The sequence below is a fragment of the Bactrocera dorsalis genome, unplaced genomic scaffold (genome assembly GCF_023373825.1).
Source record: "Bactrocera dorsalis isolate Fly_Bdor unplaced genomic scaffold, ASM2337382v1 BdCtg016, whole genome shotgun sequence".
NCBI classification, from domain to species: Eukaryota; Metazoa; Arthropoda; class Insecta; order Diptera; family Tephritidae; genus Bactrocera; species Bactrocera dorsalis.
Window position 1 is genome coordinate 209,308 of NW_026038067.1, and position 15,693 is coordinate 225,000.

The following is a 15,693-nucleotide window of genomic DNA, read 5'->3' on the forward strand; positions in this document are numbered from 1 at the left end:
CAAAACAAAACAAAGAAGGAATGGCTAACTTTGGGTATAACTGAACTTTTTATACTCTCGCAATTTTCAAGGATAAAGGACGTCCAGAAATAACTTGCTTGGTATGTAAGGGCTTCGGGATGTATTGACCATATTTTATCCGCAATACATTATTACACACACACAGGTCAGTTATATGAACGCTTTGAAGTCAATCGGAAGTTTGAAAATTCGTTTATTAGGTATATTAGGACTAAGGGAAGTTTTGGTCCGATATTACTAATTTTTGACACTAGTGCAACTTAACATCGGGAAAGATGCTCCTTTAATTTCATTTAAATAAAAATGGGATGAAAAATTGAAGAAAGTAATTTGTTTAGGGCAGATTCAGGCTCTGTTGTGAAGAGGAATACATGTTTTTATTGTTATATATAATCCATACATGTGTAAGGATGTAATCAGGAAAAATGAAATTATATGCGATCCTTTTTCGAGGACTACTCGAACTTGCTATCGATTGAGTCGTAGGTAAAAAAATATTTTTTTAGAAATCCAACTGGGATCCTTATTGGAGAAGTCTCACATTTCTTGAGAACTATTTGTAAAGACGAATATGAGATATGAAATTTCCAAAAAATTTGGCTCTGTCTAACAAATTACACAAGTATCGAAATACTAATAAAATATGAAGTATAAATTTTGGAAGACCCTAATATCGGTCATAAATATTAAAAAGTATATTTTATGAAATGGATTTCTTCCAAACGCCGGCGAAGGAAATGCGCCAAGATATTTTGCTAATGTGTTTGCATTAAAATACTTTATGCATAAGTGCAAACATAAATCAATCCACTCATTCGAGCCTGAAGAGAGGATGTGTACGCTAAGAGAGCATTTGGATTCTGAAATAAATATGTGAGATAGTTCGAAGCGGAACGATGCCTGCAGACGACTCGACTCGTCTCGTCTATGATCGGCGATCGGTGACAACAAAGTCGACATTTGAAACCCAACAACACTGACGTGCAGGCTTGCTTTGATTCACAACAAAGCTCATGAATTTTTTTGCTTGTCAAACGGGAAGGCTGGCTGCTACCCCAGTACACTTTTTGTCGATCCATTTGACTTTTTGCCTTTGTTGCCGAGTTCTTCGCGCACAAATTATGAGCGAACAGAGGCAGTTATAGTTGATTTTGATCGCATCAGTGCTGATAAGCACCCGTTTGATGGTGCCGATTTTTCGATAAAAAGCAAAAGTAAAGGCGGACAACAGACAAGGCGCGTGAGAGCAAGCCTCAGACGAGTTGAAAACGTTTAAAGCTGCTTAAATGCAGAATTAATTTTTAATCCTGTTCACTTTTTGTTTGCGTACCAACATCGCCTTTCGCTGGCATTTTTAGCAATCGCTTGACAGCTAGCAACGCCAATTCCTGCCGCTGATGACACCTTTTTGTCCGCGTTGTCCATTTTGACAGTGGACATTGTCGTTTACACGCGCCACTCCAACGAAGCCTCAGGTATTGCCCCGATTTGGGCAGCTGATTGAAAATTTCTTAAATCAACTCTGACTGTTGGGGATCTTCGGCAGTCGCAAGCGCCTCAACTTCGTTTTTACTTTCATGTTGTTTGTGATGTTGGTGTGGCGTCGAGCTTAAATTGGCCGTCTGCGGCGAGCGACTCATTGAGTTAGCTTGATTCGAGACCGCGTGCGTTGATATCCTCCGGATATTTATGCTGGGTTTAATGCTAATTTTAATCATTATAATTGTAATGCGGGAGCTGATTTGCAATGTGTTGGCACCATTTGGTCGAAGTATTTGCCTTTTCAGTACTTCATTTGCACACAATCAACCCTTCGAAAGAGAAGTTTTGGGTGAAATTTTATTGCGGCGCCCATCTACTCACGCCTATTTGTGGAACATGCAAACATATACGAGGGTTGCCTCTTGCATTTCGGGATTAAAAATAAAAACAAATATTTACATTCTTGAATGCGTTTGAACCAATTGTTGAAGCACTTTTGCCACCCTGATCCATCCGTTCCGAACGCATCAACCGCCTCTTCGGGCTCGAAAAAATTTGACAGTTATTCCAAAAATACACGCAAGCCATTTTGCTTGGAAGTGCACGTACGTGAACAACTTTTGTTGGATTCGGCTCATCTGGAAGCACCCATGAAGACGACTGCTACTTTCATGCTCTGCGCTTAAATCCACGATTCATTACTTGTCACGATTTCATAGACGTGTTTTGACGCTACGTTATAGTATTTTTTGACCATCTCTTGACTTAGCGACTCGAGCCGTTTTTGAGCTACTGTCAAATTGTATGGTATTCAAAATGAACAAATGTTCATGCAGTATTGAATGTATGCTGGTCTCATTAATGCCTATATTTGTCTAACTCTGACGATATGTTATATGACGACCTTCCATCAATCGTTTTCGGAACAACAACTAATTTTGGACAATCTTCACAAAATTCGTCTTGGAGGGATTTACGATCTTGATCGAATTCATCATACCATCAGAAAACACTGAACCTTGATGGAGTTTCATCGCCCAAAATTTAATTAAGTTCATCGATACACTTGACTACATAAATTCACGAAGTTGTACAAAGTAATCTCTCGAAAATGTTCGCGATTCCATTTTTTCACCCAGAATAATATATTAAGGCACAGTAAAAAACATAAATAGCGCTCGAATGTCAAAAAGTTCTGAGTATTTGTAACAGTAAATGTCAAACCTTACAATAAACACAACGAGTTGCCAGATTACAACACTGGATCTGCCAAATTCGAAAATACAAAAGGCAACCTACGTATGTATATGCATATATGTATATGTATATATATACATATATGTACATATATTACAAATCACTTGAGCTTTAAGTTTCGGTAGCGAAGAGAACAAACACCGTTTATTTGTTCTAGAAGAGATTATTGCAGTTGGTTGAGTGGAACCAACAAATATGGTTTTGTCAGTTTCTCGGACTATTCTGTTGAATTTAAAACCCAAATATAGAACGTGGAAAAATCTTATCAAATGGTCTTGCATTCTCAACGCGGTCATTTTCAGTTTGAACAGTAGAGTGATGTGGGAGTAGTAGAACGTTTTGTATTCCGGGTCGGTAACACAGACTTTTCTCGTTATTATCTTTGATGAATTGTAACTATTTTAAAGAAACTTACGCCTCATTCCGTAGATCTGCTTAAGCACGTGATACAAACTACCAATTTTCGACAGATGGCTCTACTGCAATTCCAATGCATATTGTGAAATTATTGTGCGCCTTAAATGAAAAGCAATGGCTTGCTTTTTCTGCGTCCAGTGCACATCGAGTGTAAATTCAGTCTAGAAGAATATCAGCTGACTCAATTCAAAAAACATCCACGAAATATTGCGTATCCCACAATACCTCAGTAAAAATTTAATTGAAACACAATCCATTCTGAATCTTTGGCCGAGTAACAACGCGCTCAGGGTACAGCTAGGTTAATTGATATTTCAAAATAATAATATTCCTTTGCACATCAGTTTTAATGCTATCCGAAAAATAGCCAGTTCCAAAACGCTGACGTACTTTTCGAGGCTTTCTAGTTATGGATGTATACAATTATAACTAATCGAGTATTCGGGGCACCTATAAAATTATCTATATATGTACATACAAATGTATTAAATTCATTAAATGCCAGTCAACACGCATAAATCATTCGCTGGACTGTTGTGTTCCAATTCGCAGGAATGATTAATTAACGCTTAATAACCGTTGTACGGTAGTGAATGAAATGCCACGAACGCATCCGCTTAACCGCCAGCATACATACACACACTGCCGTAAGTGAACACACTTATTAAACATTTTTGTGAAGGCATGTGCTCAGTATCCGTAACGGGCATTTGTGGCACGTTGTACATCAAGAGGCACGTGAGAGCTCAAAACCGTCTATAAGGCTTAGGTTGTAATTAGTTGAAAAACTAAAATAAACACGAAATGTTATCCTTTTGACTCTCGAGTGCAGTGAAGACTATGATGAGACCAGTGTCTTTATATAATTGTTTGCATGTTACAGCAACAACATACAGTGTCACAAACAGAAAAAAGTTTCACATAAATACATTCCTCCACATTAAAACTAAAAAAAATTTGATACTGGGCCTCTTGGTGACTTTAGAGGCAACCAATGTTGGTGAATAGGAATTAATATTTCATATCTATTATAGTTGGGAGCACAACTTTAGATTCTGTAAGCTCCTGGGACAACGACGTAACACTGTGTGGCTCATTTTGGTCATTGCACAAGGAAATCGAGTCGGCGACATTTCTTGCGCCATTTTTAATGACTTTGTGATGAGTTCACATTAGCAACGATGTGGTCTCAATGAAGTGACCATTAAATAACAATTCCAAAGAGGACTGAATTTGTGCTGGTGCAGGCCATAAGAGGTTATAGCTGCAATTCGAAAGTTAGCTATAAAAACTGACACATATCCCTTAGGTTTCTCAATGAATTTCACTTTTTATTGCAAGGAGCTTATTTTGTTTCAATTAGGTAATTATACAAATTTAAATCGATTAATTTTTCAGAAATTATTAAGTGGAGCTTTTTAATTCGGAAATCTTGGTCCTGTACGTTTTTATTTAACCCACTATTGGAGATAAGATCCCCAAAAGTGTTCGCAATACCGGTACCAGTCGAACTACAAGCTCTACGGTTGGTTGGGAAAGCTGTGAACGCTTCACTAGAGCCACTTCTCGAGCTTCAGCCCCCGGCAACAACATGCTAAATGCCTTCATGAGTATAAAAATAAATAAAATACATACATACGTCATAATATTTTATATTGTAGGATAATATTCACCGCTATTAAAAGAGGCAACGCGACACAAATTATGAAAATTTTCTTCAGTGTGGCCATTCTTATTGGAGATAGAAGTGTAAAAATAAAACTGTGCATTTAAAACTATAAAATCCGATATTTATACGTCTATATTGACTTTTGGAAACCTATTCCAATTTTACTTGCACACGTTTTTCATGTTTGATAAAATTGCTTCGTGACACCCTTTTTTTAGTCGTGCTTCAAAGTGATAAATTCTTATGGATATACAGTTTGCAACTTTTTTATTTCCAATGGCAATCCAATTTTATTTTATATACAAAAAAATTAAAAGTATTAAATTAAAATTAACACATTTGTTTTTCAAACACTTGCTAGATTTTATAGAATTAAAAAAAATGTCTCCGCTCCACATTTGATCAATTGGTTGACATAAACGATTTTTTTACTAACTATTTAATATGACCCCCTTGTGCTTTGTTTACTGCCTCAATTCGTTTGGGCATGGACTTGACCACCTTCCTACAGAAATCTCCGCTAATATTTTGCCAGGAATTTTTAGCCTTCTGCCGTCAAGATTCTGACACTCACCTTGGGCATCAGCAGTGGCACGCTTGACCTCAAAAGAGCGAGAATTAACGATTGAGGGGGCCCGTCGAGTACTTCAAAACCTTTGTTTTGAAGCCAAGCTTTAGCTACAGGAGAAGTGTGTTTCGGATCATTTTCTTGCTGGAAGATGACGTCCGACACATTCTTGCCTCACACTTCCAGACTCTTGCACAAACCTTGTTGAAGGATATCGACATATTGGTTTGCATCCATTCTTCCGGCAACTCTTACACACTCTCCTACCACCTCCATCCTCATACACCGCCACATCATTACATTACCGCCTCCAAACAATACCGTTAGTTGAACAATACGGCTACTCAAAGGTTCTCGGGGTTTCCTCCAAATCCATTGACGCCCATCTTTTTGCATTCTCATGCACACCAAACTTGATCTGCCTAACAATGCGCCTTTCCAGGGTGGCATTCGAAATTGATTTCGTCCAGAAGTGTTTTTTACACATAAAGAGTCATTGATTGTCTTATTTTTGAAATCACGCCTACAGAAATACCAACGAGCCTGTGGTTAAATGAAAAAGCCTTTTGATTTCGTCAATTTTTGTTGCACTTAGCTTTTTCATCTATAGTCAAGCCAAACTTAAGAAAATAACAAAGAAAAACAATAAGAAATACTCACCTTTTAATAAAAACAAGAATCTAACGATTCCACAACTATTAATTAGAGAGTCAAAAGAAATACTTATATCAATATCAGAGCAATATTACGGTGATCAATACCCCTTTACTTCACAAAGTCAACTAATTGATCACATGCCTTTGTCTACATTTGTAAATATACTCTGAAATATAACGGCATATTTTGGGTAATTCCGCATTTACTAACTGTCCTTGCATAGGCCTACTTGGTGAACTTATCCCTTTTATTCAAAAGCTTATTTAAATAAAAATGAACAAAATAGAATATTTTTGAAAATGTATGTGATCAAATAGTTGGCATACTCTATATGTATATATATTTTTGTAAGAACCACGTGTTTGACTATAAAATCTATTAACACGACTCTTAGTAGTCATATGGGGTTTTAGTTGCGGATTTGTTTTTACGAGTATATATGATCCTCATGACATCGCTGATCGAATAATGTCAAAACTAAGTGCTGTAAATAAACAGTGTCTTTTTTTCAGTTCGTCTCACTCTGAGATCTATTTCAAGTCATAAGTTACTAAATTAGAAAACCAAATATTTAAACATAAGTAAAAAATTATGAAAAGAAAACATAGTTCACTTTAGGAAAAAAATCCATGAAAAATATTAGAAGTTATTTCCTGGTCTCTAATTATAATTTCGTCTTAGCTAATTTATGTTAGCGTTAGCTTCTTAGCGAATAATACTTTTTATAGGCGGTTCCCATACCGAAGGGGCTAAAATGGTTACAGTGTTGCATTGACTACTCGGATACACAGAAAACAGGAATCAAAAAATAAATACTCAACCGATATTTTGATTTCGTAATATTCAATTTAATATAAACCTGACACCGGGTGTTAGTAGATAGCATATACATAAATGTGTTTGGAGAACAGCGAAAAGTTTAAAGAGTAGGAATAATTTGATGTTATGGTTTTGACTTATCCCACTACTGGGGATAAGATACCTAGAAGAGTTCTCAACACTGGTTCCAATCGTACAATAAGATCTACGGTGGGCTGAGGCACGGAATACTGTGGGGAGCGTTTCACTAAAGCGACATTTCCAGCTTCTACGGTAGGCAGTAACATCCCCAATACCTGTAATAGAGAAATGTTAACTCAAATAAGAAATATTGCAGTGTGTATCAGTTTTAGTTACCGCTATTAGAAGAGGCATCGTAATGCAGATCAAAAGTATTTTCTTTGTTGCTGCCATTGGTGCTAAAATTCGATATGAAACAAATATCTTCTGTGCTCAAGTGTTAAAAGCTCGGTATTTATTAAAAACCGAAACACAACGCTAAATATACATGTACACACACATATGTATGTGAGTTCCAGAATTAAAATATTTCCACGTCACATTTCCCAAGCTTATCGCAAATGATTCGTGCGATTTTTTAATTACTTTGCTGCCGTTTTAACAATTTATTATCAGTAATAATGAAGGAGTAAATTAGTTTTCGTTTCATTTGCCCCAGGAATGTTATTATAACGGTCGTTAATATATTGTAATTTCGACTGAACCAATACTCATTTTAAGGCTAAGAAAACATCTCAGACTAGATGTATGAGAGAAGTATAGAGATTGCGAAACTTCCGATTAGTATTTAAGCTTGCCCTTTATATCACGGCACTTAGCTGCTTCAGTCCAAGTCGGAAAACGCGAACCTCACATAATGAGTGGCACACTACAGAAAGAAACTTTTGCAAACAGAGAGAACATTTAAATATTAAGAGAGGTAACTAGTTCTTATATTTTAATTTGTATGGTCATTGCCATTCTTCTTTACATCAATGGTTTTACCTATTTCGGCGCTTCAATGTATTGTTACGATCCTCTCGCAGTATGTTAGACCGTTGTTACATTCCAAAATTATAAATTTGCTAGAGGACCCACCCACGTTTTACTGTGGCTGATACATAGGTAGTACTACTAATACCATCTATTTGATTTCCATTAGTTAGATTATAAGTATTACTTAAGTAATAATCGCATTTTTGGTGAAGCAACTTGTGTTAGTTTACAAAAATATGAATCAAAAAGCATTGCGTGCTTTAAGAAAGAATTGGTTTAAAAGATTATTGAATTTGGGCTGTGCATCAGTGAAATCAATCGAGTCCAATCGGTTGTCAGCCTAGTGGACTGCATATTAAGAAACGGTTCCGAAGCGTGGAATCTGCTGGCAAGGTTATGCCATCAGTCTTTTGGGATGCCTGCGGTATATTATTCATCGAATGATAAATGAGTTTTAATTCATTGCACTGTGTATTTGATTGCAGTTCTATTCTACCATTCTCAATATTTCGCAATTTTATTATTTTTCAGAAAGGATCAGTTGGAAATTGTACGCATATACCTATGCACTTCATCGTTCCCGTTTAAATATTGCATTGCTCTGTGCAATGCTTCGAAACGTTTTCTGTATATCTCAAATTTTAATAGTCGTTTTTATCAACACTTCAGTTATGCCGCTATTTTTTTATGCTAGATCTTTTGCAATTTTAAATTGCCTGTCAAGATACCCCCTCCAATAGTTAGCAGGTATGAAAAAAATGTTATAGCTAAAAATCGGTCCAGACGTTTAGGAGCAGTTCAATTACAAACACACGGTCAGAAGATTTATATATATAAAGACATCAAATGATAAGGAGACAAATTGATTTCTTTCATTTGCTACCCCATCCTTAATTTACCACACAATTATCTGTTTGAATGTTTGAGTCCTAATCAAATTTAATTATCCTTAACTTAATGGTTCTTTCCTTTCTCAATCTGTAATATGCTGAAGATACTTCTTAGAAATGAATATTTAGAGCGAGGAATTTTAAACGGGCTTACCTTATGATCTGGAAAAGTGAAATTTCCAATATTACTAGAACGCACGCCAGTTGAGCAATCCTTCAACGCACATATTAATATAAGAAGGATGATTGAATTCTTCACATATGGCCATGTATTCGATCATCTCCCCATAACTTTATTTTCTTTCCTACTTGACTTTGTGCTATTATACCCTGAACGAGGTACATATAGATACATACATATATAGTTTTCCATTTAAGAACTATATTTTACAAAGTACGAGTAACCATATCAAATCTGTATATGATAATGAGCAAATATTTCAGGTTTGATTTAATTGTACAAGCATACACATATACATACATATGTGGGTATTAACAAAAGTTCCCTAAAATGATTCTATACATGGTCTGGATAAATTCATAATTGAAGTACAGGTTTTGAAGTAGCTTTATAGAGAGTTTAACCTATTAAAACACTTCCCAGACATGGTGAGCACGGAGTGAGTTTTATAAGTGTTATTAATCATGTAGATACTACTCGTATAACAGACGCCTAGCTCCTTAATGTTTTTTTAGGTTCTCCCACATCGAAACCTTTTGCCGATATCATAAACCTTTTTTAAATATTCTTTACTTGCAACTGTTATGTAGTAAATTGTTTAGATTAATAGTGGTCATAGATTTTCTTTAGTAGTGGTACAAACGTCTTAAGAAGGGGTCTGGCAATGGCAATACCGATACCAATTGCACCCCGTTTGACCATAATACTCTCCTAGACCCGACCCAGAAAGTCAGGATAATTATAACAGTTTAAAATGCTTTCCATTTCTTTTATATTTACCGTAAGTAAAAGTGGTATCAAACTACAAATGATGAGAGTCCCTTTCATGGCTGCCATTTTGATTTGAAATTAACTCCACAATTTGAAAGTTCCGTATTTATTCAAAATTCTATCGATATTGCTACACGATACTGTTATCAGCATGATTTTTTCTTCTCATGTCGTAAACGTTTAATTAAGTACTTTTTTTTAATTAAATTTGGGAAAACGTTGAAAGTTTTTGGTCCAAAGTTTTAAATAACTATTTATATCACACAAATGTATATGTTGGAAAGAAACTTCGTTCCAATTATTAAGTGATAAACATCGATTTAGGGTTTATTGTTTTGAGATTTTTAAATTTTCTTAATAACCTAAGAATAGGGCAATATTGAAGAAAAGTCATTACGTATATTGAAAATCATCAAGTGCGAGTGAAGATTTATTATACGGGGACATGTGAACATTGAGAAACTTTGTCATTAACCAATCGATGGAGTTGGAGGGACATGTTTTTCATTTCACACCGATATACTTATGTAAAGCGCCGAAATAGCAACCATTTTCATCGAAAAATGTTTAAATTTGTGTGCATCCAAGGCCGGATTCCCGACAGGTGAAGTTAAACAAAATTACCGTATATATTTAGATATCACCTGGCCTGGCGTAAAGTTTGTAAAGAAAGTGTTGGCGGTTATTAGTTTCAACAAGACGACATATCATATCACGATGTGAATCAAAATAATTAATTTTCCTTGGACTTCTGATGTCAAATTTAAATATTTGTGGAAAGCAAAGGGGACGCAGACAGTCCTCGAACAATTTAAGCACAAACACTCCCTTCGAAAATTACCGTTGAATTGCACCGATTGAATGGTCGTCGCAATTAATTTCAAGTAGTTGGAAGCTATCCATTCCAGCTAAATTTCCAGAATTGTCCGAAAAGTATATTTTGTTATATGCTTGTAACATTTATTGTGGAAATCTAACAAAGGTTAACTTAAAGATAACGTATGCTCCGGTTGTTTCAGGTTTAGATGTTTTCCAATAGAGGTGCCAGTGCCTTTACTACTGGTTTGACTACTTTCACAACTTTCCCAAGATTGATACCCCTCTTCACCAAAACTGAATGTTCGGCTGAATCTTCCGCTGTAACTGCTGGTAGAACGAACGCCTTAAAAATGAGAATAGTCAAATATAGTTCAAATGCTGAATACATTTGTAATATTTACCATTAGTAAGGCGGGCACCAACACGCAAACAAAGAAAATCTTTTTCAAAGTCGCCATTTTAACTGTGAATGTTCAATGGAATTGTGAATAAACTTGGAGTGCGAGCAGTATTTATACGAAATTTCTAGACGTTTTGTGAGGTAAGGCTCGCATTTCTTAAGTAAGAAATCATAAAATAAAAGTTTTATTGCTAGTACACGACTTCTATTTTTCTTATATTTATCGTGTTCGAATCGTAAAGGGGCATACGGACGAAGCTTTTGGTCAAAACTAATCTAAATTGGTAAAGACAGGTTAAGTTCGTGTATAATTTAATATTTTATATCCTCGCAATTTAAGGTTGGCATTTTTTGTTTTCTTCGAAATAGTGACTGGATGACAATTTTATTATCTTATTTTATAGAAAAATATTAAATATAAATAAATAATATTTTTATTTTATAATTTTCCTCGATCTTAGAGACAGAAATTCATATATTGCGATATAATCTGAAAAAATATTTTTGACTGAAAGCCTATGAACAAATTGTCATTGCCATTGTTTCACTTCATAAAACACGGTATTTGGAAGGTTGAAAAGTTATGGTCCTATTTCGACAGTTTTTGTTAATTTCTAAATTTCCGATAACTTAATGGGTAATTTATTTATATACCTTAAAGTGAAAGAATCAATTTGAATTTCACTCATTTTGGCAGTGTAATATAAGAACATCAGGATAATGTTATGGACCACATTTGGTTGATTATGGTTGAGTAGCTCTTGAGATCCTATTTTGGGTATGATATTTCATTCTTAGTAGCTTTTAACATGACTATAGTGTGTGGGTGTCCAAATTCAGAAGCTTTCACAGCTTGATTGGTTTGTGAGATTTGTAAAAAGAGCCTATTAGCAAGCTCCGCCGATGCCTCTTTCACCCGCAATGTCTTCTACTAAATATAAGATTTGTAAAATACCGATTTATATTTTATCGATTAACGGCGGCAGTTTGTGGGCTTTAAGTGAAATCGCGGTGTATAAGATCAATTTGAAATATATGGACCCAGTTTCAACAAGCCGACATTTCATATTAGAACGTGATTTAAATTAATTCTTGAAATAAATAATTTTTTTTTTCTGATATCAAATCAAGATGACATTCATTGGGCATCCTTACCTTTGGTAAAATTGTTTGAAAATCGAGGCGAACGCAGACAATATCGGATTATTGTTCAAATTCAAACAATTAGGTGTCTACTATATTGTTCAAAAGGCAATCATGCGAACTTACATATATTTTATAACCGACCGTAAGGTTTTCGCAATTAATAACCTTGAAGTCGTGACTCGGGTTCGAAACAATCAATTACAGCTAAGTCTTCAAGTTAATCAAAAAATCCTTGGTTAATTTGTGGTTATTAAAAAACAATTTACAACAAATTTTGTTATGTGCGAGCATTTATTTTAAAAATCTGACAAAGGTTAATTTTAAGTTAGTATAGGTTGCGGTTTTAGACGTTGAACTAAGGTACTAACGCCTTTACCAATTGTGACCTTTTTCTGAATTTTTGCAGGTTTGATATCCCTCTTCGCCAAAACTAAACTATCCGCTGAATCTTCCGCTGTAACTTCTGGTAGGACGAGCGCCTTAAAATGAGGACGATTAAATAAATATATATAGAAATATATAATATAATAAAAAAATATATATTTTTGTAATATTTACCATCAGTAAGGCGGGTACCAAAACGCAAACAAAGAAAATATTTTTCAAGATCGCCATTTTAACTGTGAATGTTCAATTGAATAGTGAATAGATTTCAAGCAGTATTTATACAAGATTTCTTCATGATTTCTACGACTGAGTCTTTACTTCTTTAGTGAAAAATTAAGTTATATATGTATACAAAATGAAAATCATGAAATAAAAGTTTTATTGCCAGCACACGACTCCTAGATATAGATATGGGGTTATATATTTATATATAAATGATCAGTATGACAAGAAAAGTTGAAATCCGTCCGTCCGTGCAAGCTGTAACTTGAGTAAAAATAGAGATACCTTGATGGAGCTTGGTATGCAGGTTCCTTAGTACAAACAAGAAAAAACGTTAGCTTCGGTTGCACCGAAACTAAATACCCTTCACAGGTGCATTTCTGTTAATAACTGTGCGTTCAGTTTGTATGGAAGCTATATGCTATAGTAATCCGATCTTAACAATTTCTTCGGAGATTACATTGCTGCTTTAGAAAATAACCTGTGCTAACTTTTGTGAAAATACATTGTGAAATGTGAAAGTTTTCCATACAAGAACTTGATTCCGATCGTTCAGTTTGTATGGCAGCTATATGTTATAGCGGTCCGATATCGGTTCGACAAATGAGCAGCTTCTTGAAAAGAAAATGACGTTTGCAAAATTTCAAAACGATATCTTAAAAACTGAGGGACTAGTTCGTATATATATACGGACAGACGGACATGGCTAAATAGACTCACGTCGACATACTGATCATTTATATATGTATTTACTTTATAGGGTCTTCGACCCTTCCTTCTGGGTGCTACACACTTCGTTACAAACTTAATATACCCTGTTCAGGGTATAAAAAATCGAGTTCGTAGATGGACGTAATCGCCATAATAATATGTTTAATGTGCATATCTCCTAAACCACTAAAGCGGCAACAATCAGATTCGTCCAGCACGAATATTATAAGAACTACTACCCCGCTCACTCCCCATATAACGGTACTGTTCAAAACTACCGCCAGAAACGTAAAAAATTGGCGCCAGAATGGTACGACAATGCTTTGTAGGGACCGTGGTAAAAATTGGACAGTCGGCATGGCACCGCTCACTTTTTGATGATATCCCACATCTCGGGAACCTACTGACCGATTTCGACAAAATCGAACAATAAACACGCCTACTTCCCATATAGCACAATTTTAAATTCCACTTGATTCTCTTACTTCCGGTACACAAATCAAGAAGAAATTAAACTTTGCACGAATAATGCCTTTAGTGTATGCCACATTATGATAAAAATTTGTTCAAATCCAACCAAAACTGTTCAAGACCCTGTTCAAGGTACCCAATATGTGGGCCCCAGTCAACTAAAGATATGACTTTTGATCGAAATGTTGGTGTATTTGTGATATGTATTATATAACTGGAATTCAGGGAAAATCCTTCTCTTATAATGTTATGTCTGTAGGTTAAAATGGGTTGAATCGGACCAATACTTCCTTAGCCCCCATAGACTTAATATAAAGAATTTCGAACTTCTGACTGCATATATCGCCCAATGTGTGAGTTATCCCAATGTAAATAAGACAGCGTGTTTTACTCATAACAGTGTATCTTCGCGCCTGAAATAATTAAATTTGACCGAAAATTTGGCCTAGCCCCTAAATAACTAATATCAGGATTTTCGCACATCCGGCTGACTTTACTCTATATGATTTGTTTTGTACCTTAAAGTATTTGTCTGGTTTAGATTCTTCCAAGTTGATGAGTATAAAATGTTCGGTTGCACCCGAACTTACTTTTTTTTCTATACTTATGATGCTTAATTGTACCGAATTCTCAAAACGGTCCCAGTAGTTGAATTTACTTATAAACCACACATTTAGTCATTAGTTTAAAGTACTTAGTATATATCGTACAGCTCATTGTTCCATGCAAAGCGATATTCGCCGTACTCAGTACGAAGTAGCACCTATTGGCAAGAGTTTTGAAATTGACGGTGTGTGTCGATCCTTTTCACAGGTCTTTTCCAAGATTTGGTGCATGGTGAATATCTGGTCAGTTGTTGATTTCCACTGATATCGTCCAATCAGTTTGTTGACGGTTGACTTTAAACTTTCACACAATACGCTCTATAGAATTTTATATGCAATGTTGAGGAGACTTATCCCCATCAATTGGGGAATCGGGTTCATCATCTCCAAGTGTTTTATTTTCACTACCATTCAGCAGGCATCGAGAAGTGTTTCCTGAATAATTTTGGTACGCTCTTAGCATCATTCACTACATCACCTCTCCGGTCTTGAAACCTTCTGTTGGTCGTCGCATCTTTTCGTAGAATTTTCAAGCATTGCCCCTGTCGACCAGCTTGTCAAGCTCTTCATACTCATGCATTTCGGCCTCTCTCTTTTTTTCTTTGCAAATACGCACCTCCCTCCCTCCCTTTGCTTCCCTCTTCAACTCTCGGTATCTATCCCATCCCGCACGTGTTGTGGTCGAATGTAACGTTGCGAGGTAGGCAGTCTGTTTTCTCTCCACTGCGGCACGGCACTCCTCATCGTAGTAGCTGTTCTTTTGCATTTTCCGAAAACCAATGGTTTGGTTTGCAGCTGTTCGTAAGGGGCTTGAAATGCCGTCCCTCAGCTTCCTTATACCAAGTTGCTGATGAGTGCTCTCAGAGAGCAGGACACCGAACCTTCCTCGTGTTTGTTGACGTGCTTTTTTTTCTTGTTCAGAGGAGCAGAGAGGAGCGTATCGTGGCTGCAACAAGATAGTGGTCCGAGTTGTCATCCGATTTCATTCATTTTCACACTGTAGGTAATAGTTCTTATGGGAATTGTCTTAATTTGGCTATAGAAGCTGTACTGGTTTGAAACATATGAAAATAAACCTGTTAAAAGGCGGAGTCACTCTTAGTTTTTCCAAATTTTCAGCCTGCCTCTGCAATCATGAGTGGTTTGTGAAATATGTACATAAACCTATCATAGTTCACAAACTTTTGTAGAACTGCTATTTATA

The 15,693-nt window shown here is 35.8% G+C and overlaps 4 long non-coding RNA genes across 4 annotated transcripts; all 4 read right to left on the bottom strand.

Annotated features, from left to right (window-relative positions):
• Positions 1-4,482: 4,482 nt before the first annotated feature.
• LOC105232580 (uncharacterized) lies at positions 4,483-5,151 on the bottom strand. The gene is made up of 2 exons (XR_852836.3): positions 4,851-5,151; positions 4,483-4,779 (listed from the first exon to the last, which is right to left on the bottom strand). It is a non-coding gene; the product is annotated as an uncharacterized LOC105232580 (long non-coding RNA).
• A 1,746-nt stretch (positions 5,152-6,897) lies between these two features.
• On the bottom strand, positions 6,898-7,978 carry LOC125779960 (uncharacterized). The gene is made up of 2 exons (XR_007423478.1): positions 7,248-7,978; positions 6,898-7,186 (listed from the first exon to the last, which is right to left on the bottom strand). It is a non-coding gene; the product is annotated as an uncharacterized LOC125779960 (long non-coding RNA).
• A 2,684-nt stretch (positions 7,979-10,662) lies between these two features.
• On the bottom strand, positions 10,663-11,089 carry LOC125779958 (uncharacterized). Its single transcript, XR_007423476.1, has 2 exons — positions 10,949-11,089; positions 10,663-10,890 (listed from the first exon to the last, which is right to left on the bottom strand). It is a non-coding gene; the product is annotated as an uncharacterized LOC125779958 (long non-coding RNA).
• Positions 11,090-12,365: 1,276 nt separating this feature from the next.
• LOC125779959 (uncharacterized) lies at positions 12,366-12,791 on the bottom strand. The gene is made up of 2 exons (XR_007423477.1): positions 12,652-12,791; positions 12,366-12,572 (listed from the first exon to the last, which is right to left on the bottom strand). It is a non-coding gene; the product is annotated as an uncharacterized LOC125779959 (long non-coding RNA).
• Between the last annotated feature and the right edge of the window lie 2,902 nt (positions 12,792-15,693).